The following is a 22,651-nucleotide window of genomic DNA, read 5'->3' as shown; positions in this document are numbered from 1 at the left end:
TATCAAGGCGATGTACAGAGACCCGGTTGCGAGGGTTACGGTCATGGGCCAAAGTTCGGATGAAATAATAACCAGAAGGGGTACTTGGCAAGGATGCCCTTGCTCCCCGATCTTGTTTTCACTGTATATCGATCCTCTCATACAGAAAATGTTAGCCTCCGAACAGATCACCCTAGTGATACTCAATGGCCATACCACCAAACTGCTGGCTTATGCAGACGACCTGGCAATTATAACAACGGACCCCCAACAAGCTGTGGTTAAGCTATGTCAACTGGCTAAGGTTTTCTGTGCACGGTCAGGCTATCGCTTGAATGAGGAAAAAACACAGATAATCTGTACGAGTAACATCACTAAGTTAGATCAAAGATATGTGGAGTCAGCGCTGTACTTGGTGTAAGGGTGAATGCTAATGTAAATAAGATTATTGTAGATAACTATCTACCCCTGATAGATTCAATTGAAAAGGAGCTGAAAAGGATCGATGTTTTACATCTATCGCTGATTGGTAGGGTAAACGTATTGAAAATGACTATGTTTCCCAAGCTACTCTATCTGTTCTGTGCTATTCCTTTGTTATTGGAAGAGGGGATGATCAGGAAAATAGAAGCAGTATTCACTCGTTTAATCTGGGAGTATGGGAAAACTAGACGATCTATTGCCCGTATGTCTTTACCACTGTCGAGGGGTGGCCTGGCGATGCCTAATCTCAGGTTGTATCACTGGACTTGCCTATTGGTACAAATGAATATACTGTTTCAATTTGATCCAGAAGTATTAGAATCCCAGCCGGGTAATTATGTACTCCCCTCCATTTTTGAGCTCTTAGTAGGAAGTAAGGCTGTTGGGTTACTAATGTGTGAAGTTGACCGCAGGTACTACAAGAGAGCTAGATATAAGACTCTGATGGGGGCATGGGAGACCTGGAAGTCTGTAATGAAATTTTTGAGCATCCCAAAAATTAATAACAATAGTGACCTCTGGAATTCTAATATCTTTCCCCATTTAGGTATAAAATAGAAATAGTCGATTCCGGAGGGAGATGGGTGTTAGGTGCTTGGGGGATGTTATGGCAGGTAATGATATCCTTGGCTTCAATATACTGCAGCAGAAATTTTGTATTCCAGCAAGTCAGTGGCTATTATATGGGCAAATTGCTCAAACACTTCGCTCAATTAGGCCTAGGATCTCTCCTTCTTTGAGCAATCCAATAGTCAACTACCTGAGAAAGGGGGGTAGGAAAATAAGAATAGGGTATAACTATCTACAACAAGAGCTTGAGGATGATATGGAAAAAATGGAAACTACGCTGGCTCATAAAATTGGTAATCCAGATGTGGACTTAGATTTGGCCTTAGTTCTGAATAAAAAGCTCTTTCGGTCCTCAAAACTGAGGGCTCAGCACTATAAGACCCTTTTTAATTTGTATTTTACTCCCTCTAAATTGTTTGCTTGGGGCGTAAGAGATAACGACAGGTGCCCTAGGTGTAATATGAGTCCAGCAGATTTACTTCATATGTTTTATCACTGCCCGAATTTGACCCCAGTCATTACGGAGATACAGACATTTTTGGAGGGGCTGCTAGAACAAAACATCGTTCTATCCCCTACTGTGGTTTTATTAGGTACTGACGGCAAGCTGAAGGCAGAAGGGGGTGCTGAAGCCCTTGTTTTTATTTCAGTAGCTGTATTGCGCATACTAATCTCCGCTGGCTGGAAGGACACCACAGCACCCACTCCAGCAGTGGCTCACTAGGCTTTTAGGAATGCATAATATTGAGGAGTGCCTGTATGATTTTAAGGGAAAGAAAACATGTGAAATGGGTAGAAACATCTGGGCCCCCGTCAGGAAATGGAGGGAATCTAGACGCTGAAAATACATGGGGAAGTGCGTACGTTGATGGGCTGTCCCCATGTATTTATTGATTGATCCGTCCCGGTATGAAATTTTCAACATCATCTGTCTTTTTTTACTTGCTATTTATTGTTGTTAATGTATTTATTCTGATTGTGTAATGATATGATATATATGCTGATTTTCGTTTTATACCTCAATTCATCGAAACATCTCAATAAAGAAAATAATTTTTTTTTAAAATAGGAAATACTATCAACATAAAATTAAAATAGAATATATAAACAAATAACATTTCCCAAAACAATTGATACAAAATCACAAATAAATTAACTTGATAAACAGCACAAAAAAAAAAAATAAGAGAACACAGGACAGGAATCAGATAAGCGGGAAATAAAGAGCTAGGCTAATGCTCTCCTTAACACAAGAGAAATAACAGCAGCAAAGGTCATATATTTATTTATTCGGTACTTGCAACATTACCTCATGCTTCTATGTTAGTGTAAATGTTGTCCATATTTTATTAAAGCTAATTCTATTGGCATTAGCCCGAGGGCAGCATGGAGCACAAATGTGTCATCAACGCCAACAAATATTTGCAAGTATGAATTTGGTAGGGTGAATAGGCAACAATACGTCTTTAAAAGACGAACACACAGATAATGAAGTACAATTCTTTGGAACATCGAGTAAGCCAGCAATCCAGCAGGGGTGTCCACACCTACAGACAAAAAGGATATATAAGGATCTCCGTGTCTCACTTTCAACACAGAATACCAGCATTTCGTCACGAGCAAGCATAGGTAGCCTGAGGTCGCTGATGCTACCGTTGGCACACCCTCTGGTACCCCTGGGCACAATATTCTGTCAGAATACTGTGTTTTAAATATTATGACGATAAACATATACAGAAAAGTATAGATTTTGTATTCAGAACTACTACACAAGTGTACTTTGACAATATACATTTCAAGGTATGTAACGGCGACTTATATAGAAAACTTATACTTACCAACATTGCCTTACCATCCCAATATTGCGATACTCAATATTCTGGCTACACTGTTTTTGGAGAATGTTTTCAACTCGGTTTTCTGACATACAACCACCTGGCACTACCATTGCTATCCCTGGTCGAAGGGATCTAAAGGGCAGCAGCAGTGAAAGCTAAGAGGGCACCAAGAATCCCATTTATTTCGTGTGGTTTCCTGTGCTTTCTCTTCCTATAACATCCAAGTAGCAAATAAGAGGCAGTTGACAGTGTTACCCGGTGAACCACAGGCTAATTCTGGGATGTCATGGGGGGTCAAACGGTGCAGTACAACTACAGCCATTTTGGGCATTCCACTGCATGCATTTTATCCCGACATTTAATCTTAACTGGATAATACATCTTTGTGTATGATTTGGGTAACGGCATTGGGTAGGGACATAGAAGGAGCGTCTGAAATAAGCACGACAGTGAACGTGACTGAATCGAGAAAAAGTTGGAGATTCCGCTGCCAAATGACACAGACTATATAGTTGAGTATAGTTGTATAGTATAGTATAGTTGTATAGCCACAGCCATAGAGACAAGCAAAAGTCGTGGATCCAAAGGCCAAGCAGCGCACCGTATAGTACCGTACTGTATAACATAGTAGTATAGCCAGTGGATCAAATAATAGCGTGAACATGTGCCAAAATCGATAAATGGCTTAGAGCAACTTAAACAGAAGACTTAGGGAAACAAGAATTTTGCAAAAATTAACTGCAAAGCCTACAAGGTCCCGAAGTCAAAATAATGCAAGACGAAGAGCACGTGGACTGGTTTTTGTGACAGGTGTGTTTTTTTGTACACCTTCATATACAAGTAAAGCACTTCTTTGATGGTCTCGATAAAAGTCTTATCTCAATTTAAAGTTCTTTTCTTACTCAAATAATGTAAAAATAACAACTGGTTAACAAGTGCTGCACATGCGGGACCGGGGGTATTTTCATGGAAACTACTGGGATCGCGTACACACCCGGTCTGCGTGTCATTGTGAGTGGTTACCTGTCCCGTAAACCTTGGCGACGTACACTGTTCAGCTTCATTCAATGATCAGATCATCTACAGCCCAGGACTGCGGATCGCTCTCTTCACGGTTTCAATAATTATAGTCTCGCGATAGGTAGATCGCAAACAACGTTCAAAGTTAGGGCACAACTTCCTATCCCCTTCGTTAAGCTCCGTCCAGGCATAAATAATGGCAGGTTTCACACTAACCTTGCCGTCTCCGATCCTTCTCCTCAGCTTTGTTTCTCTTTGTACCTGGTCATCGTAACACCGACTAACGAAGCGGCCAAAGAACCCATCCAAAGTAAGTGCACCTTCAACTAGTTCAACACCTCTTCGGGAGTCAGCCTTCGAACTCCGAAGTCGTGTAGTGTCAAGGACATCATGCCACGGGAACGTATGCTGTGCCACAAGCCCTTGCATTCACTGACATTCCCATGTCCCTTTGATACCGGCGCATTCTGCTGAGGCTGATAAAAGGTACTCCTGCCAAAGGCAGTTGGCATCCAGTCCTTTTTCACGTCATTTAACTGCCAAGGTACACACACAATGATCTTTGGCCCCCAACTGTCTGATCTCCTTGTCAAATCAATGTGTAAAAGCAGCAAGTTAAGTAATTGCCACTACCAAAAGGGAGAGGGAGGATTAACCACCATGCCATTCACAGAATTATGCGGCAACACCAACGATGTTCTTCAAACTGGCTGTATATCAATTTATCCTAAAAACAGCCACATGACAATCTTAAGTACTTCTACATAATGAAATACATCAACATGTTAACCAATCTCTAACCCCTTTGTCAATGGGCTTTTGCAGGTGGCCAACCTAGAGACTGTGGGCTGCCCGCGGTCCACGAAGGGGACCCTCTTAAGAGGGCGGCCGTCTTTGTGCCACATGAGCGCACACGAGTCATCAGCTAGTGGTTCCCCTTTCTAGTGGCCAGAAGAGCCAGTGGGCAGCGTGACTTCCGGCAGTGGTGGGGGAGGGCAGGAAGTATATATACTTTCCCTGCGCACGGTGCGACCTCTTGTTTGTTGCCCGTCTCGCTGTTTCCCGCCCTACCGCTTACCCTGCGGACGGGAAAGGGAGGGGGGTGAATAGTCTAACTTATTGTTTTGTGTTGCAGGAGGAGTTACAGGGCGATCCAGAGGCTGTAAGGTACAGAAGGGTATTCTATGCAGGAGCACAACAAGGGTTCAAAGCCAATTGTACACAGGGATGTCTTGGCGTTGTCCCCTGGAAGAGCGACGGCGCCCCGTTAGTCCTATGGGTGGTGTTGGGCCTGAGCAACCAGGGGCTGCCGGGAACGCTCCGCCCCACCTTTGGGGGCGTGAGTAAGGGTGTGGACTGATGGTCCACCGCTGGGAGTGGTGCACCCTCCCAAAATTAGTAACCACCGATTGGCGACGGCCACGTTGTAATTTGGCTCATCAGGCGGGCGGGCGGCAAAGGGGGGCATGCCTGCCCTTGGATCGCTGGCAAGATAATCCACCATGTTGGCATATTTGTTATGCAACTAATCCTGCAGCAATTTTCTCCATTAACAAGGTGTTGTGAGGTTTATTTATGTATTTTGCTGTAGGAGAATTGGGGAGTGTTGTCAATATTGGCACTATGCGATCCTGCCACACATCTGAAATTGGGAAAAAACGCTAGATGTGCTCGTATGGACAATGATTTTAAGACTCCAACTACCCAACCTCTTTGTCAAATTAACATAGTACACTGATTAGTTCAGTCATTGTGTAGTATGGCCTAAGGCCTGCTTTGCGCGCATGTTATGTTAGCATGGATTATTAGAAGTTTAAACGCCATTTTATCTTTTGCTGCTTTCGCACACAACACTGCATAGCTGTTTTTGTAAGTTAGCCCAGTGGCGTCACTAGGGTTGGTGTCACCCAGTGCGGGTAACTCATGGTGTCACCCCCTCACGACTTACCCCATGTCACTTCCTTTCTCTGCACACCCGTCTTCCCATATTACCTGCACCCCATTCCCAGTTCCCATGGCCAGACTCTCTGAGCAGTCCCTGTGTGCCCCTCCTCCTACCTCCAGCCCCCACACCTCTCCAGCAGTCCCACTTTGTCCTCTGCACTCACATTTTGTCCTCTGTTTCAGCCCACAAATCCCCTTTCAGCAGTCCCACTATCGCCTTCTGCCCACCCCCTCTCAGCAGTCTCGTTTCCCCCATCTATGCACCCTACCCATCTCTGCAGTGCAATATGAAGTGCGCCCCCCTGTGCCCACCTCACCCCGTCTGCACTCTGTGGTCTGTATGTGCGCCCACCTGCTCCACAGAACTCCCCCCCTGAATAAACCTAAATTAAAAGAAATCCCACCTTGGGAGTAAAATTAACCCCAAAATAAAGGTACATTTCGGTTCCGGAGTTCCTGTACTTTGGCCCCAGCAAACTTGTTATACTGATTGTAAACATTAATTATCAAAGACCATTTGAAGAAGTGCTTAGATTGTCACACCATTAAGCGAAGCGCTACCATAAGAAAACACAAAATAGCAATTTGTCCCTTTTAAATGATGTCCTGCAGGCTGGGGTTCCCTATTAGAGTACTCGCCGCTCAGATAGCATGGTGGGTTGTGCGCTTGCTGCACAGATCTACTGTCTGCCCCCCAAGGCACCGACTGAGCCGGCCACCCTCCCAGTGCTTGAATAACTAACAACATTCAGTTGCGTATTAACAACGCGCACTCGTGAATCTCGTGCGGGCAATTGTGCATGTGGTGTCACTGCATAAAATACCCCCATTTTTATTATGACACTGATCAGACGAGTTATTTTGGGGGTACATTTTGCTGCAAAGTAAGACTAGCTCAACGGTGTGGTGTCTGGGGCGGGGAGGGGCGTGCAGTTAAAACCAAATTAAAGGGAACATGTACTTGGCACAGTTCTCCTCAGCAGGCTGTAAAGTAGGGGGGGGGCGCACATTTAATTTACATATATTTAGAATTGCACACATATTACTTCGGACAATGCACGATCCTTTGGGACACCAGTGTGCATTAGGCAGAATTTAAAAACAAGCATTGGCATAGCCAATAGGTCTCGCCTTTGGGACCTTATAAGTGTTTATCCATGCAGCATACAATCCTGCTTGCTACAACATCTACTGTTACTTCACATGTCACTGGTGAACAGCCACACACACCCAAGGATGAGCTTTCATGCTACTTAATTCCTCTGTGTGTGTTAGTGCATGTTAAGATTTGCACCTTCACCCATTATTCCTCACTATATGCAAGGAAGTTCCGCTGTCTGCAGCACTGTAACGAGCAGGGATACTGGAGAGCTTAGAGGCTGTACAGTGGCACTCACTCTGTGCAGGAAGCTGGGCAGTGAGACAGGAGTTGAAGCTACACTACTGCAGCTCCATGGATCTATTACTCTGTTTATATTTACCCTTTGGTGGCCTCAAATCAGTGATCCACATTCTAATATAAAGATCTTATTAATCATTTGATGCTGGCTGAGCAGGGTGTGGGAGGTGGAGGAGTGCTAGCAGAGATGGTGGAAGCTCAAGGGCGGGTGCTCCTTTTGGCTGATGAATAGCTCCCCCCAATGCTTGCAGCAGTAAAGTTCTACACAGGGCAGTGGTTGCGGGGAGAGCTGGGCAGCAGAGGGCAGCTGCAGGGGATGCTGGGCACTGTATGTTGACTAAGTGACATGTTGAACATCAGAGAAGCAGCTGGGCACTCTGAATAGATAGAGAGGCCTGTGAAGAATGAAGCTAGCCCTGGTGCTAGCCATAACCTGAGCATCTCAGCGTCCACTTTCTAGGGATGCTGGGGGTGGGGGCTCTGCATGTTAAATGAGTCGCAGAAAGGCCGGAGCACCTTCTGAATGGAGGGAGAGTAACCCCTCTCCGGTGGCATACGGGGTGGCTTTTGTACCTGTGTAACTCAATCCCCTCGCAATATAGATGCTAAAATCACAGCCGGCACTTCCACAGTTACTCACAGGTAATGAATCCCATGCAAAAGGACTTTCCTCCCTGAGCAACAAATAAGGTAAATGATATAAGTATTCATTCAATAATAGACATATTTTAAGACTCAGGTACAGCTGGTGAATAAACAAGGTCAGTACAAGTAAAAAAGTTTTCAAAGTAAGAATCTCGCTTAATTAGTCCATGCTTGGTGTTGTCCAAAAGTAAGAATCTTCCAATAAATCTTGTCCAAGATGGTCATTTATTTCAAATCAAGTGTCAACAAAGTCAAAGGTGCACTACATCCAATCCGTAGCAAAGCAGCCAACACGTGTTTCGTCATGCACCAGTCTGTGCAAATGACTTCATCAGGGCAGCAGTTCCAAAAGAACATACATTTAATTATAATACATCTTCCAAAAGAATTTTAACAAAACGGTGAAAACATCTTAAAAAAGTCAAGCTTCCATTAGTCCAATAGTTTCGAGTATGAAATAAGTAAAGGAATGCAGAATGTAGGAGAGTAGGGTCTGCAATCCTATGATCACCCAGATTTTTGCTTTTTGCTGCACTGGTTTACGACTTTCCCTGGCTGTGGGCCTGCTAATCAGACCCACAGCCTCGCTGTTCTCTCTATCCAAATTGTACTCAGGTACTGAATTGGCACTGGGCCCTCTCCAAGTCCCTGTACCCAGGGCTGAGGTGTACCCAGAAGTCTCCCAGGGGCTGAAGCATGTATTATGCCACCCCTGGATTGACTAACTAAAACTGACACAACTGGCTGCACGACAGCTGGGGCAAGGTGGTGTACTCACCCTTTGCTTTAGATATAGTATACCTATATCTAACCCTAAAATGGACACACAGATCTCCTATCAGTCACTCCTATGGCAGGCCTTAACAATCCTGAAGGCAGAGTGCTTGGAATCGTGTGAGATGGTGCTCTGGCATGAGCTGAGCCTGTCTGCGGCTTTCGGGATCTATCCCTTAGCCGTTTCCATGATATCGCATACCATATACTCTTAAGTGCATTATAATCCTCGCGGTTATGTGCCAACTCTGGTATCGCTTTATCAAAACATGTCGAGTAAGGTGTCATACGAATTGGAATACTAACCCCTCGCCAATACTGGCGACGGGGTTAGCATTCCACCCTTCTAGAGGGACACGACATGCCTGTAACCTATAACCCGGTTAAAAGTCAGACAGAGCCTTAGCATCCACAAAATGGATGCTGCCACCGAGACACAAGTCTGCCCTCCTGCTGCTGGGAGTCCTCCCAGAGCAGGAGACAAGGACAAAGGGTTTCCTGCCAGGGGCGGTGCCAGCACCGTCCCAGACAGGGTTTTGTGTATTGTAGGTAGGCAGGGCTTTAGAGGAAGGTGACTGCAAGTAGCACCCCGGTGCTCACTGTGCATAGGCCGGCTTGAACCAGTTCCAGGGTCACTCCAGACCCTGTGCTGGGGAAAAGCCCGCCAAGGAAGTGGGTGTAACCACCCCCCTCCTAGTCCCACCCATAGGGCAGGACTTAGTCGCGTGCCAGCCCCTTTTTACCGGATAAAGGTAGAGACTGGCCCCCTTCCAAATCAGATCATCTTTGAATCCTGAAACTACTTTCTGCGAAAGGAACTCAAGACTTCTTCCTAAGATTTCTCCCTTGTGACTAAGGAGTAGTCACCCTGCATCCGCAGGCACCATCTAAGAACACTGCGGTCTGCTGCAAGTCCTTCCTCCGGAATCCGACTGCCCAGCTCGACGAGAACCGGCTTCCCTGGCACCTCTGACCTCTACCCACCTCTACAGCCCAGCTGAGAACCGTGGGTGCGACGAGACCTCAAGGGACCGGCCATCTGCAAGACTGCACGACTTCTTTCCAGCAAGCCCGCCGAGTGAATTCCTGGTGAGTGCTTTGGGGTCCGAGAAGCCCCCACCCTGAGCAGCTCCAGCACCGAAGAGCAGCCCCCCAGCATCTCCACGATCTGCGTGGGGCCCTTCTGCTTTCCGCTGCTCACCGCGTTGTTTGGCTACTAGCCCGTTGGCTTGTGGCCTCCCTGACGATGCCCGACGACATTTCTGCTGCTGGTCTGGTTGCTCCAGACTGGCCCTTGCTCCCTCCCAGAAGAGGAGCACCCCGGACCCTCCTGGTCCACTCAAGACGCCATTTTGAGTCCACCGCGTGGGCTTGAATTAGCCAAGGCTTGTTGCCCAATCCTGGGTAACTTCGACGCCAACGACTTCATCCTCCGTGGGACAGCTCGCACCTCCATCCTGGTCGCCGACAACGCCTCCTGGTCCGAGAGACTGCAGAGCCCAGCAGCGCCCACTCACCTGACTGCGGTGACTTCGCCCGGTGCCATCCTGGTGCCCACTTAATCACTGGCTAGTGATTCAAGAACTTGGTCCCCTCTGCTTTCAGGTTTCTTCTTCCTCGATCCAGGCTTGGATCCAACGAACTTTCCTTCACTGGTCGCCTGCCAGCAACTTCCTTCTTCCAGGCTCCTGGTCCGGCAACGAGATCCCCGACGTCTTTTCAGACCTATGCAGCTGCAGCCCCTGGGCTAGGTAACTTCGGCACTTCGGTGTCCCAGCATAGCCTCACTATCCTAGGGTCAGGATCCACTGTCGTTTTCTTCCTACCAGGTCGGGTTCGCCCGGGAACACTAACTTTGCCTTTTCTAGCTTCCATAGACTTTGTCCCGCATCCCGCGTGAGAGTGCACACTCTGCACCCGAGTTCCCTAGGCCTCCTGCTAGTAATCTAAAGGTTCAGTAGTCCAGTCCTAGCGATCCCAAAGCCTCTGAGAATCGTTACTTACCTGCTAGTAATTCGCATTCCACTTTGAAAGTATATGGTTTTTCGTGCCCCTCGGGCATTCGTGTAACGTGCTAACTTAAAAGTATTTTCGTAAGAGTTTTGTTGTGTGCTTAGCACCCTGTCCTCATAAAGAGTACAGGGTTGTTGTGATTCTAATAAATACATTGTTTATTTTCATAACACTTGTGTGGTGTCCTTTCACTGGGTGTTCAAGGGGTAATGTGATGGTAAAACAGCTGGCTTAACACGCCCTCTAGAGTCTTAGCCTTAGACTGCTCGTATCCATGCTACTAGGATAGCTGGTCTATAAGGTTGACTTACAACCAATCATCAATAAGGGTTGTTTGGACTGATATATAGTGATCACTAGAATAGTGAGCACTGCACATCAGGCCAACTTCTCACATTGGTGAGCAGCGGTTGGGATTTGAGCTTGCTGTTGTTTTACCACACATGCCCTAAGAATATCTTGTGAAAGATCACATAAGTACTAAAGGTACATATAACTTAGCTTAGAATACTCTGAGTTCTACTGAACCAGCTGTTGTAGCTCCTAGGGCCTAGCACACCCTAAACTACAACTCTAGCAAGGGATCAGTAGGCAAACATATAGTGTAGGTAAGTGCACCACTTACACCTCACTAGAAAAGCATGTCGACTCAGGGGGACTCTACTGAGACTCCCCTGGTCAGTGTTGACCCTCCACAGGTCACTTCAAGATATGCAGCTCTCAATTTTCAGGAGATGAGGCAACTCTGTGTCTCCAGGAAACTGAAGCAGGGGTCTAACCCCACCCTTCCCTTTCTGATAGGTCTCTTAGAGACGTATGATGCCAGAAAGCTCTCTCAGTTACATGAGAGCATGCCAGCCTTAGAAGGAACCTCTGGGGATCCAGACCTCCCCAACACTGATTCAGCAGTTGAGGAGGAGGATGAGGAGGTACTCTCTGGGGATGAGGTAGACAAGGGTCTTGAGGTAGTCAGAAGGCTAACTAGGACCAACTTAGACTTACTTGGGCTAGGATCTGGGGGCCCCCCAGTACTAACCCGAAGTGGGCCTAACCTTGGAGTTAGGAGAGATAGATCTCTTTCTAGGGACTCCAATAGATCTCTGCACTCTAATGCCTCTTCTCAGGGGAGAAGGAATCCTCCACAGAGGAGATTTACTTCCCCTCAGAGAAAGGAGCATGAGGCTAGGATGAGACAAGCTGAACTGAGGATTGAAAGGGAAGAAATTGCCCTGGCCAAAGAGAAGCTTGCCCTGGCAAGAGAGCAGCAGATGAGTGGGCTAGCTCCCACTGGTGGCAGCAATCTCCCAAGAGATAGAGAGAAGGGTTTAGATACTAAACACCTGACTAAAATAGTGCCCCCCTTTAAGCAAGGGGATGACATCCAGAAATGGATGGCTGCTCTGGAGAGGGCCTGCACTGTGCAGAACATTCCCCAGAGTCAGTGGGCAGCTATATTGTGGCTCTCCTTTGATGGTAAAGGTAGAGATAAGCTCCTCACTACAAGAGTGGAGGATGCTAACAATTACCAGGTCCTGAAGAATACACTGGTTGATGGGTTCGGTTTAACCACTGAGCAGTACAGGTTGCTGTTCAGAGACACCCAGAAAACTCAGTATCAGGACTGGTCTGATTTTGTGGATTGTGCCACTAAGGCTTTGGAGGGCTGGTTGCTGGGTAGCAAGGTTACAGATTACACAGGATTGTATAATCTAATGATGAGAGAACAAATTTTAAACAATTGTCAGAACCAGTTGCTGCACCAGCACCTTGTTGATTCAGATCTGACCTCTCCCCAAGAATTGGGAAAGAAGGCAGACAAATGGGTCAGGACAAGGATCAAGCAGAACCAGAACCAGAACCAGGGTGGTCAGAAGAAAGCAGACCAGAAGGGTAATGTTAAGAATGAGCAAAATGACCAGAAGTCTTCACCAGGTCCCCAACAAACCAAAGAGGGTGGGGGTCAGGCTTCCCAGAAGAAGAAGACTCAAGAAGGCCAGTCAAAAAGGTGGTGCCAGTACTGCAAAAGTAAATCTCACTGGTTTAGTGAGTGCACCAAAAGAGGAGGAGGACAAACTCCTACCACTACAGCTCCTAAAGCAACTGCACCCCCTAGTACAGTCAGTAGTGGTAGTGTCACTCCCAAGGCATTAGTTGGGTTAACCTTGGGTACTGAGGGGTCTGACAACTTAGTTGGCACACTCACTCAGGCTGTCCTTGTCTGTACAGGGGATATGGATATGTCCCCTGAAATAAGTCCCAATACTTTGGGCAAATACAGGCAGACACCTTTGATTAATGGCAAAATGGCTCAGGCCTATAGGGACACTTGTGCCAGTGTCACCATGGTGACACCTAACTTTGTGGACCCTGGACAGATCATGCCAGGTACTGATTTCCTGGTGACCAATGCCAGCAATGTCACTACTAGTCATAGTGTGGCAATTGTAGCTTTCTCCTGGGGTGGAGTGAAGGGACAAAAGAAAGTTGTAGTCAGTTCAGACCTCCCAGTTGATTGTTTGTTGGGCAATGATTTGGAGTCATCACAATGGTCAGAAGTGGAGCAGAGGACTCACATGGAGATGTTAGGCTTGCCAGCACATGTGCTTGCTGTGACTAGGTCACAGGCCAGAAGATGCCCCACTGAACAGGTGCTGGATCCTGAAACTATGGACCAGACACCTCCCAAGAAGAAGAGCAGTAAGGGTAAGGCTTTGCCTTCCCCCTTGCCCCAGGTTGAGGATCAAGTCTCTGAGGAGGCTGATCTAGAAGAGCTGAGGGAAACTGAGCCTAAAGAGCTTGAACTTGATCAAGTTGAGTTTCTGGGCTCAGGGGGACCCTCCAGAGCAGACCTGGGGAAGGAACAGTTGAGCTGCCCTTCCCTTGAACCCCTCAGACAGCAGGCTGCTGCTGAGGCTGCAGGGAATGCCACAGGTGCCCACAGGGTATACTGGGAAGATGGACTCCTGTACTCTGAGTCAAGAGACCCCAAGCCTGGTGCAACCAGGAGGCTGGTCATCCCCTTGTCTCTGAGAGGTTTCCTTCTCACCTTGGCCCATGAGATTCCCCTTGCAGGTCATTTAGGTCAGACAAAGACTTGGGACAGGCTTGTCTCACACTTTCACTGGCCCCATATGAATGAGAATACCAAGGAGTTTTGTCGCTCATGTGTCACTTGCCAAGCCAGTGGTAAGTCAGGTGGCACAACAAAGGCCCCCCTTATACCACTACCTGTGGTGGGGGTTCCCTTTGAAAGAGTGGGGATTGACATTGTTGGTCCAATGGAACCCCAGACAGCATCAGGACACAAGTTTATACTGGTGGTGGTGGACCATGCCACCAGGTATCCTGAGGCTATTCCCCTTAGGACCACTACAGCCCCTGTAGTGGCAAGAGCCCTAGTTGGAGTGTTCTCCAGAGTGGGTTTCCCTAAGGAGGTCGTTTCTGACAGAGGTACAAACTTCATGTCAGGATATCTGACTGCCATGTGGAAAGAGTGTGGTGTGAACTACAAGTTCACCACACCCTATCATCCACAATGCAATGGGCTTGTTGAGAGATTCAACAGGACCCTGAAAGGGATGATTCATGGACTACCTGAACCTCTTAGGAGAAGATGGGATGTCCTGATCCCCTGCCTCTTGTTTGCTTACAGAGAGGTCCCACAGAAGGGGGTTGGCTACAGCCCTTTTGAGCTTCTGTATGGGCATCCTGTAAGGGGACCCCTGTGTTTGGTGAAGGAAGGATGGGAGAGACCTCTCAAAAAGCCTGCAACCAACATAGTGGACTATGTACTTGGTCTCCGCTCCAGGATGGCTGAGTATATGGAAAAGGCATCTAAAAACCTTGAGGCCAGCCAGGAACTTCAAAAAGCTTGGCATGACCAAAAGGCTGTACTGACTGTGTACCAGCCAGGACAGAAGGTGTGGGTGCTGGAGCCAGTGGCCCCAGCAGCTCTGAAAGACAAATGGTCTGGGCCCCACACCATCATTGAGCAAAAGGGAGAGGTTACCTACTTGGTGGACCTTGGAACTCCCAGGAGCCCTCTCAGAGTGCTCCATGTTAACAGGCTCAAGGCATATGTTGACAGGAAGGACATGAGCTTGCTCATGGCCACAGATGAGGGACAGGAGGAAGAGAGTGACCCTCTCCCAGACCTGCTCACTCAGAATCCTGATGATGGGTCAGTTGATGGTGTTGTCTTTTGTGGCAGCCTCACTGAACATCAGCAACAGGATTGCAGGCAAGTTCTGCAATCCTTTCGACATATGTTCTCTCTGACACCCAGCCAAACTGATTGGTGTACCCATGATGTTGACACTGGAGACAGTCTGCCTGTCAAGAGTAAAATCTACAGACAGCCTGATCATGTTAGAGACTGCATAAAAACTGAAGTGCAGAAAATGTTGGAACTGGGAGTCATTGAGCCCTCAGATAGCCCTTGGGCTAGCCCAGTAGTTCTAGTGCCAAAGCCTCACACCCAGGGTGGTAAGAGAGAGATGAGGTTTTGCGTAGACTACAGAGGCCTCAATGCAGTCACTAAGACTGATGCCCACCCAATACCAAGAGCAGATGAGCTTATAGATAGGTTGGCTTCAGCCAACTTCTTAAGCACATTTGATTTGACAGCTGGGTATTGGCAAATCAGGTTAGCTGAGGAAGCCAAACCTAAGACAGCATTTTCTACCCCTGGAGGGCATTATCAATTTGTGGTAATGCCCTTTGGACTGAAAAATGCACCTGCCACCTTCCAAAGGTTGGTGAATCAAGTCCTCACTGGGCTGGATGACTTCTGTGCAGCTTATCTTGACGATATTGCTGTCTTTAGCTCCACCTGGGAGGATCACCTGGTCCACCTGAGGAAAGTGTTAGAGGCCCTGCAAAAGGCAGGCCTCACTATCAAGGCCACCAAGTGCCAGATAGGGCAGTCACAGGTTGTATACCTGGGCCACCTTGTAGGTGGAGGCCAGGTTCAGCCACTGGAGAGTAAGATACAGGCCATCAAGGACTGGACTCCTCCAATCACCCAGACTCAGGTTCGAGCTTTCTTGGGCCTGACTGGGTACTATAGGAAGTTTGTCAGAAATTATGGGTCCATAGTGACCCCCCTTAATGACCTGACAAGCAAGAAGATGCCAAAGAAAGTTCAGTGGACAGCAAGCTGTCAGAAAGCATTCAATGACCTCAAGCAGGCCATGTGCACAGCACCTATCCTCAAGAGTCCAGATTACTCCAAGCCATTCATTGTCCAAACAGATGCTTCTGAGTTGGGTGTGGGAGCTGTTCTGTCTCAACTGAATTTTGATGGTAATGATCAGCCTATTGCTTTCATTAGTAGAAGGTTGACACCCAGAGAGAAAAATTGGTCAGCTATTGAGAGGGAGGCCTTTGCTGTGGTCTGGGCCCTGAAGAAGCTGAGGGCCTACTTGTTTGGCACTCACTTCACCATTCAGACAGACCATAAGCCCCTCTTGTGGCTAAATCAGATGAAGGGTGAAAACCCCAAACTGCTTAGGTGGTCCATTTCCCTACAGGGGATGGATTTTACAGTGGAGCATAGACCTGGGACTGATCACAGCAATGCTGATGGGCTCTCCAGGTATTTCCACTTAGAGCAAGAAGACTCACCTGGTCAAGGTTAGTTTATTGTCCCAAAGTTTGGGGGGGGGTCATGTAGGAGAGTAGGGTCTGCAATCCTATGATCACCCAGATTTTTGCTTTTTGCTGCACTGGTTTACGACTTTCCCTGGCTGTGGGCCTGCTAATCAGACCCACAGCCTCGCTGTTCTCTCTATCCAAATTGTACTCAGGTACTGAATTGGCACTGGGCCCTCTCCAAGTCCCTGTACCCAGGGCTGAGGTGTACCCAGAAGTCTCCCAGGGGCTGAAGCATGTATTATGCCACCCCTGGATTGACTAACTAAAACTGACACAACTGGCTGCACGACAGCTGGGGCAAGGTGGTGTACTCACCCTTTGCTTTAGATATAGTATACCTATATCTAACCCTAAAATGGACACACAGATCTCCTATCAGTCACTCCTATGGCAGGCCTTAACAATCCTGAAGGCAGAGTGCTTGGAATCGTGTGAGATGGTGCTCTGGCATGAGCTGAGCCTGTCTGCGGCTTTCGGGATCTATCCCTTAGCCGTTTCCATGATATCGCATACCATATACTCTTAAGTGCATTATAATCCTCGCGGTTATGTGCCAACTCTGGTATCGCTTTATCAAAACATGTCGAGTAAGGTGTCATACGAATTGGAATACTAACCCCTCGCCAATACTGGCGACGGGGTTAGCATTCCACCCTTCTAGAGGGACACGACATGCCTGTAACCTATAACCCGGTTAAAAGTCAGACAGAGCCTTAGCATCCACAAAATGGATGCTGCCACCGAGACACAAGTCTGCCCTCCTGCTGCTGGGAGTCCTCCCAGAGCAGGAGACAAGGACAAAGGGTTTCCTGCCAGGGGCGGTGCCAGCACCGTCCCAGACAGGGTTTTGTGTATTGTAGGTAGGCAGGGCTTTAGAGGAAGGTGACTGCAAGTAGCACCCCGGTGCTCACTGTGCATAGGCCGGCTTGAACCAGTTCCAGGGTCACTCCAGACCCTGTGCTGGGGAAAAGCCCGCCAAGGAAGTGGGTGTAACCACCCCCCTCCTAGTCCCACCCATAGGGCAGGACTTAGTCGCGTGCCAGCCCCTTTTTACCGGATAAAGGTAGAGACTGGCCCCCTTCCAAATCAGATCATCTTTGAATCCTGAAACTACTTTCTGCGAAAGGAACTCAAGACTTCTTCCTAAGATTTCTCCCTTGTGACTAAGGAGTAGTCACCCTGCATCCGCAGGCACCATCTAAGAACACTGCGGTCTGCTGCAAGTCCTTCCTCCGGAATCCGACTGCCCAGCTCGACGAGAACCGGCTTCCCTGGCACCTCTGACCTCTACCCACCTCTACAGCCCAGCTGAGAACCGTGGGTGCGACGAGACCTCAAGGGACCGGCCATCTGCAAGACTGCACGACTTCTTTCCAGCAAGCCCGCCGAGTGAATTCCTGGTGAGTGCTTTGGGGTCCGAGAAGCCCCCACCCTGAGCAGCTCCAGCACCGAAGAGCAGCCCCCCAGCATCTCCACGATCTGCGTGGGGCCCTTCTGCTTTCCGCTGCTCACCGCGTTGTTTGGCTACTAGCCCGTTGGCTTGTGGCCTCCCTGACGACGCCCGACGACATTTCTGCTGCTGGTCTGGTTGCTCCAGACTGGCCCTTGCTCCCTCCCAGAAGAGGAGCACCCCGGACCCTCCTGGTCCACTCAAGACGCCATTTTGAGTCCACCGCGTGGGCTTGAATTAGCCAAGGCTTGTTGCCCAATCCTGGGTAACTTCGACGCCAACGACTTCATCCTCCGTGGGACAGCTCGCACCTCCATCCTGGTCGCCGACAACGCCTCCTGGTCCGAGAGACTGCAGAGCCCAGCAGCGCCCACTCACCTGACTGCGGTGACTTCGCCCGGTGCCATCCTGGTGCCCACTTAATCACTGGCTAGTGATTCAAGAACTTGGTCCCCTCTGCTTTCAGGTTTCTTCTTCCTCGATCCAGGCTTGGATCCAACGAACTTTCCTTCACTGGTCGCCTGCCAGCAACTTCCTTCTTCCAGGCTCCTGGTCCGGCAACGAGATCCCCGACGTCTTTTCAGACCTATGCAGCTGCAGCCCCTGGGCTAGGTAACTTCGGCACTTCGGTGTCCCAGCATAGCCTCACTATCCTAGGGTCAGGATCCACTGTCGTTTTCTTCCTACCAGGTCGGGTTCGCCCGGGAACACTAACTTTGCCTTTTCTAGCTTCCATAGACTTTGTCCCGCATCCCGCGTGAGAGTGCACACTCTGCACCCGAGTTCCCTAGGCCTCCTGCTAGTAATCTAAAGGTTCAGTAGTCCAGTCCTAGCGATCCCAAAGCCTCTGAGAATCGTTACTTACCTGCTAGTAATTCGCATTCCACTTTGAAAGTATATGGTTTTTCGTGCCCCTCGGGCATTCGTGTAACGTGCTAACTTAAAAGTATTTTCGTAAGAGTTTTGTTGTGTGCTTAGCACCCTGTCCTCATAAAGAGTACAGGGTTGTTGTGATTCTAATAAATACATTGTTTATTTTCATAACACTTGTGTGGTGTCCTTTCACTGGGTGTTCAAGGGGTAATGTGATGGTAAAACAGCTGGCTTAACACGCCCTCTAGAGTCTTAGCCTTAGACTGCTCGTATCCATGCTACTAGGATAGCTGGTCTATAAGGTTGACTTACAACCAATCATCAATAAGGGTTGTTTGGACTGATATATAGTGATCACTAGAATAGTGAGCACTGCACATCAGGCCAACTTCTCACACAGAACAACACCACTAAAGTGTTATAACGGTAGTAGTGAAAAATACAGCAAGTCACCAGGGTCTGAGATCCACCGCAGTGCACAAATTCACCAAAGAATAAAATATAATAAATATAGTTATATTTCACCTTCTGAAACTATTAATTTTGAAGTCCCAAAATTCTACTTGCCAATATGACGTTAGGCTTGTACACTGAAAAATATTTATGATAACCAAAGCAGGTATATCAAAAATTAAATCAAAGCGTATCAGCCTTCTAGCAAAGTCAATACAAGATACTAGACATTGATCAGTAATATATGGCTCAACGTGACACCCCACCTGAGTTCATAATCAAGTATCACTACCCCTTAAAAAGACACCAGTAATTCGGCTTCAAAAAGTATAGGTGACTCAATATCCCTTACTATAATGCTCACCCGAATTCTTCAGTTATTCCTCACTCCATAATATTGACTAAATCATAAATATTTAATTTCCAAAAGGTAACCTGAAAATAGAAACAGGGGGTAAATATACACCCCAGAACGAATATACTCCACTATCAACAGCAACCCTATATTGCTCACCTATAATTCGAGGTCAGCAACAAGAAAACTCAATATCGATCCAATAACTCCTATCCGTCAGTCCTGTATGCAAAAATAGGAATAACGTGTATATCCTAAATACATCCATTAACATTCAAACCCCATAAGCCCCATTCCGTGTTCAAAATCTCACAGGAAATTGTCCGTAATCAATAGTACCGTTTACGTAGCCTGAAAAAATAATAAATCAATATAAACTACCGGTCATAGATACTAGTTGTAGAGCATAAATAAATCCCATAAAGAGCTAATCGCAAAATATCAACTGTTTGCACCGTATCAGTCTCTAACTGTATTACATGGCGTGCTCCCCGTGCGCCATTACAGAAGCTGTTTATAAAGTCGAAAACAAAATAGGCGCCATCTTGAAACGGTAAAAAGAACCCACTAATACAGGAAAGAAACGTATTACCTAGGCAATCAGTTCTCCCAATAGTATTTGTACCTACTTATGCATTATCTAATGCAATAGTATAAATTATAATGAATTATTAATTTCGTCGATCAACGAGCAATTTTCAGTCCGTAATAAAGTACATCATCACTTTCTATTAGTAATGTACGTCCTACCGTCGGCTTACAGGAGACGCTAAAATAATATTAGTTCCCTTTATCTGAGTCTGATTCATCCTCAAATAAATATAATGTGCGTAAGAGTTACATTATATATGTTAGAATAAGTTTGAAAAATACACTCAGACATAATGGCCAAAGCGATGACATCACTCACCTACGAAACCGCAAGCAGCCCGGGCTGAGCGTGAGAGGGCGGGGGCTGCCGGCGCATGCGCGCTCCGAGCCCCGGCGCCAAAGCGGACTGCGGCATCTGAAGTCCCGGGTCCCAGGAGGGGGCCCGGGTGAAGACCAGCGCTGCGGAGGGAGATCGAGGATCGAGACTGACCCCCTGGCTGACGAGAGACAGAGACACGGAACACACTAAAAGAGCCCGGTGAGTTGGGGGGAGGGGGATGTGTGTGCGTGCGTCTGTCTGTGTGTGTGTGTGTGTGTGTGTGTGTGTTGTGTGTGCCTGCCTGTGCCTGCGTGTGTGCCTGCCTGTTCCTGCGTGTGTGCCTGCCTGTGCCTGCGTGTGTGCCTGCCTGTGCCTGCGTGTGTGCCTGCCTGTGCCTGCGTGTGTGCCTGCCTGTGCCTGCCTGTGCCTGCGTGTGCATGTGTTGTGAACAGCCGGCCGGGATCGGAGCGCGTGACCTGATCCGATTCCGGCCGGCTGCGTGCGCGTGACAGTCTGTTGTCTCTGCCTAGTCCTTGAACGGGAAAAGGACTGAAATGATTGCAATAGATCGCTTTGCGACAGCAGGGGCTTTCGCCCCTGCATCGCAGGCGCGACCTAAAAAAAAATCCGTTCAAGGTTTGGGGCCCCAATTACCACCTGATTCCCTGGTTTCCTCTCAGGGGCCCTGGTAAACGACCTAAACAAGAAGACCCCCAAGCACGGTGGGGTGCGGGGGGCAATCGGGGGGGCAGTAAGTTGAGGTATAAAGGGGGCGAGACACTAAACACACATAATAATGCATGTGGAAGCTGCGGGGGGAGGGGAGGTGGTCGGTCTACTGCATGGTCAGTATGTTTGATCACCATCCCGAGTGGATCAATTGCCTCTTGGGTGCAAGGAGCGATGGAGGAAAATGGCACATGCCCCCGGGGGCCCTGTTTTTTTTCTTTTGCAACATCGGGGGTGTTGCTGTATTTTACGTTACCAGGCACACCTCTGTAGTCTGTACGCAGTTCGTTTGAAAGCAGCGAGCGCGTGCCTGAGCTGGCCGGCGTCTGGAAATAAGGGATTTAAACCCAGAGTGATATGTTTCTTTACTGGCCCAACTCGCGTGGCGTCACTGCCAATCTATAAAGGACACAAACAGGCATATGTATTTTAAGCGCAGGGTGCTAGGATCGCCTATTACGATGGTACTCCTTTTATCAGCACCTGCAAATGATATGCTGAGCCACCGTTGAAAGAACACACACTACACTGCAGAGGTTGCACACCAATCGCCGCAGCATTTGCCCAACCCGCAGAGATATCTTACAAATCAACCACGCACCGGAAGAAGGCCTCACATTTTATAATAAAACGGCTCCTGGAGGAAAAGGATAGCCTGCAATCAGTGACTGAAAGGAAATATTATTTATATCCCAAAGACAATACAATACATTTTAGAGCATTATAGAGAGTGCAAAATGCGTGCACTGTATCACAAAGGTCCATTTTATGGTTAAATGACTCTTTCAATGTTCTGGCACCTCTCGCACCGATTATATTGGGGAAAACACTTTACTGTCACTCGTGAAATCCATGTAGGCCATCACCAATCCCTGTGCACTTAACCCATGTCCACAAAGAATATTTTACAGAGAGTCTACGAGGAGACACTAAAGCCCTAGCGCCCAGAGGCGTTTAAGCCAGCAGTAGCCGCTGTGTGGCAGAAGAGTGTCTTCTTGTAGTTGTACCTTCTTTTGCCTGGGGGGGGGGTGGGGGGAAGGGGGGGAGTGCGTGGAAGGAAGGAAGGACTGGTTGTCCGGGGAGAACATCTTTCTATGTATATAACTGCTTTTATACAAATATGACATAAATAACAGCAATGTTTTCATCCAGAACAAACATTTGAAAATATGCCGCTGAACTTATTCATGGTCTTCACACACTAACTAACCAAGATAAGTAACCCCCACCCCTCACCTCTTCAACCACCCTAGTCCTGGTCAAATGCTGCATGCATGATCCATGCTAAGAGGGCATGTGTAAATAGCGCGTTCTCTCCACAGTGCCGAGGCGCTTTGCGAGAGGTTGCTTGCTTGCACTGTTATCTGAGGAAGAAGGGCTTCTCATGCACGAGGGAGCCCAGCTGCACTTTTCACACCTGTGCATTGCTTGATTTGATGCAGTGATGGACGGGCGGCTTCGGCTGCACACGGTCCGAGCCTCTGCACTTAAGAGGAGTCGCTCTCCACCCTGCCCCCACCCCACCCCGAGGCGCTTCCTTACCTGCTGCTGGTGGTGGTGA

General features: G+C 48.0%; 1 protein-coding gene across 14 annotated transcripts in view; it reads right to left on the bottom strand.

Annotated features, from left to right (window-relative positions):
* The window catches only part of ZBTB20 (zinc finger and BTB domain containing 20), a 2,277,743-nt gene that overhangs the window by 2,104,673 nt on the left and 150,419 nt on the right, over positions 1-22,651 (bottom strand). For 2 of the 14 annotated variants that reach the window (XM_078656733.1, XM_078656730.1), the window contains exon 1: positions 4,107-4,362. The exons of 7 other annotated variants lie outside the window; for them this stretch is intronic. The gene's annotated coding sequence lies outside the window, so the exon portion shown is untranslated. Of the gene's footprint in view, positions 1-3,893; positions 4,394-22,651 lie in introns of those variants that run through there. 5 more of the 14 variants (XM_078656738.1, XM_078656728.1, XM_078656740.1 and 2 more) reach the window with 5 other exon arrangements.

The sequence above is a fragment of the Lissotriton helveticus genome, chromosome 8 (genome assembly GCF_964261635.1).
Source record: "Lissotriton helveticus chromosome 8, aLisHel1.1, whole genome shotgun sequence".
In the NCBI taxonomy this organism is placed as follows: Eukaryota; Metazoa; Chordata; class Amphibia; order Caudata; family Salamandridae; genus Lissotriton; species Lissotriton helveticus.
The sequence above is the reverse complement of the archived record's forward strand: the minus strand, read 5'-3'. Positions and strand labels throughout refer to the sequence as shown.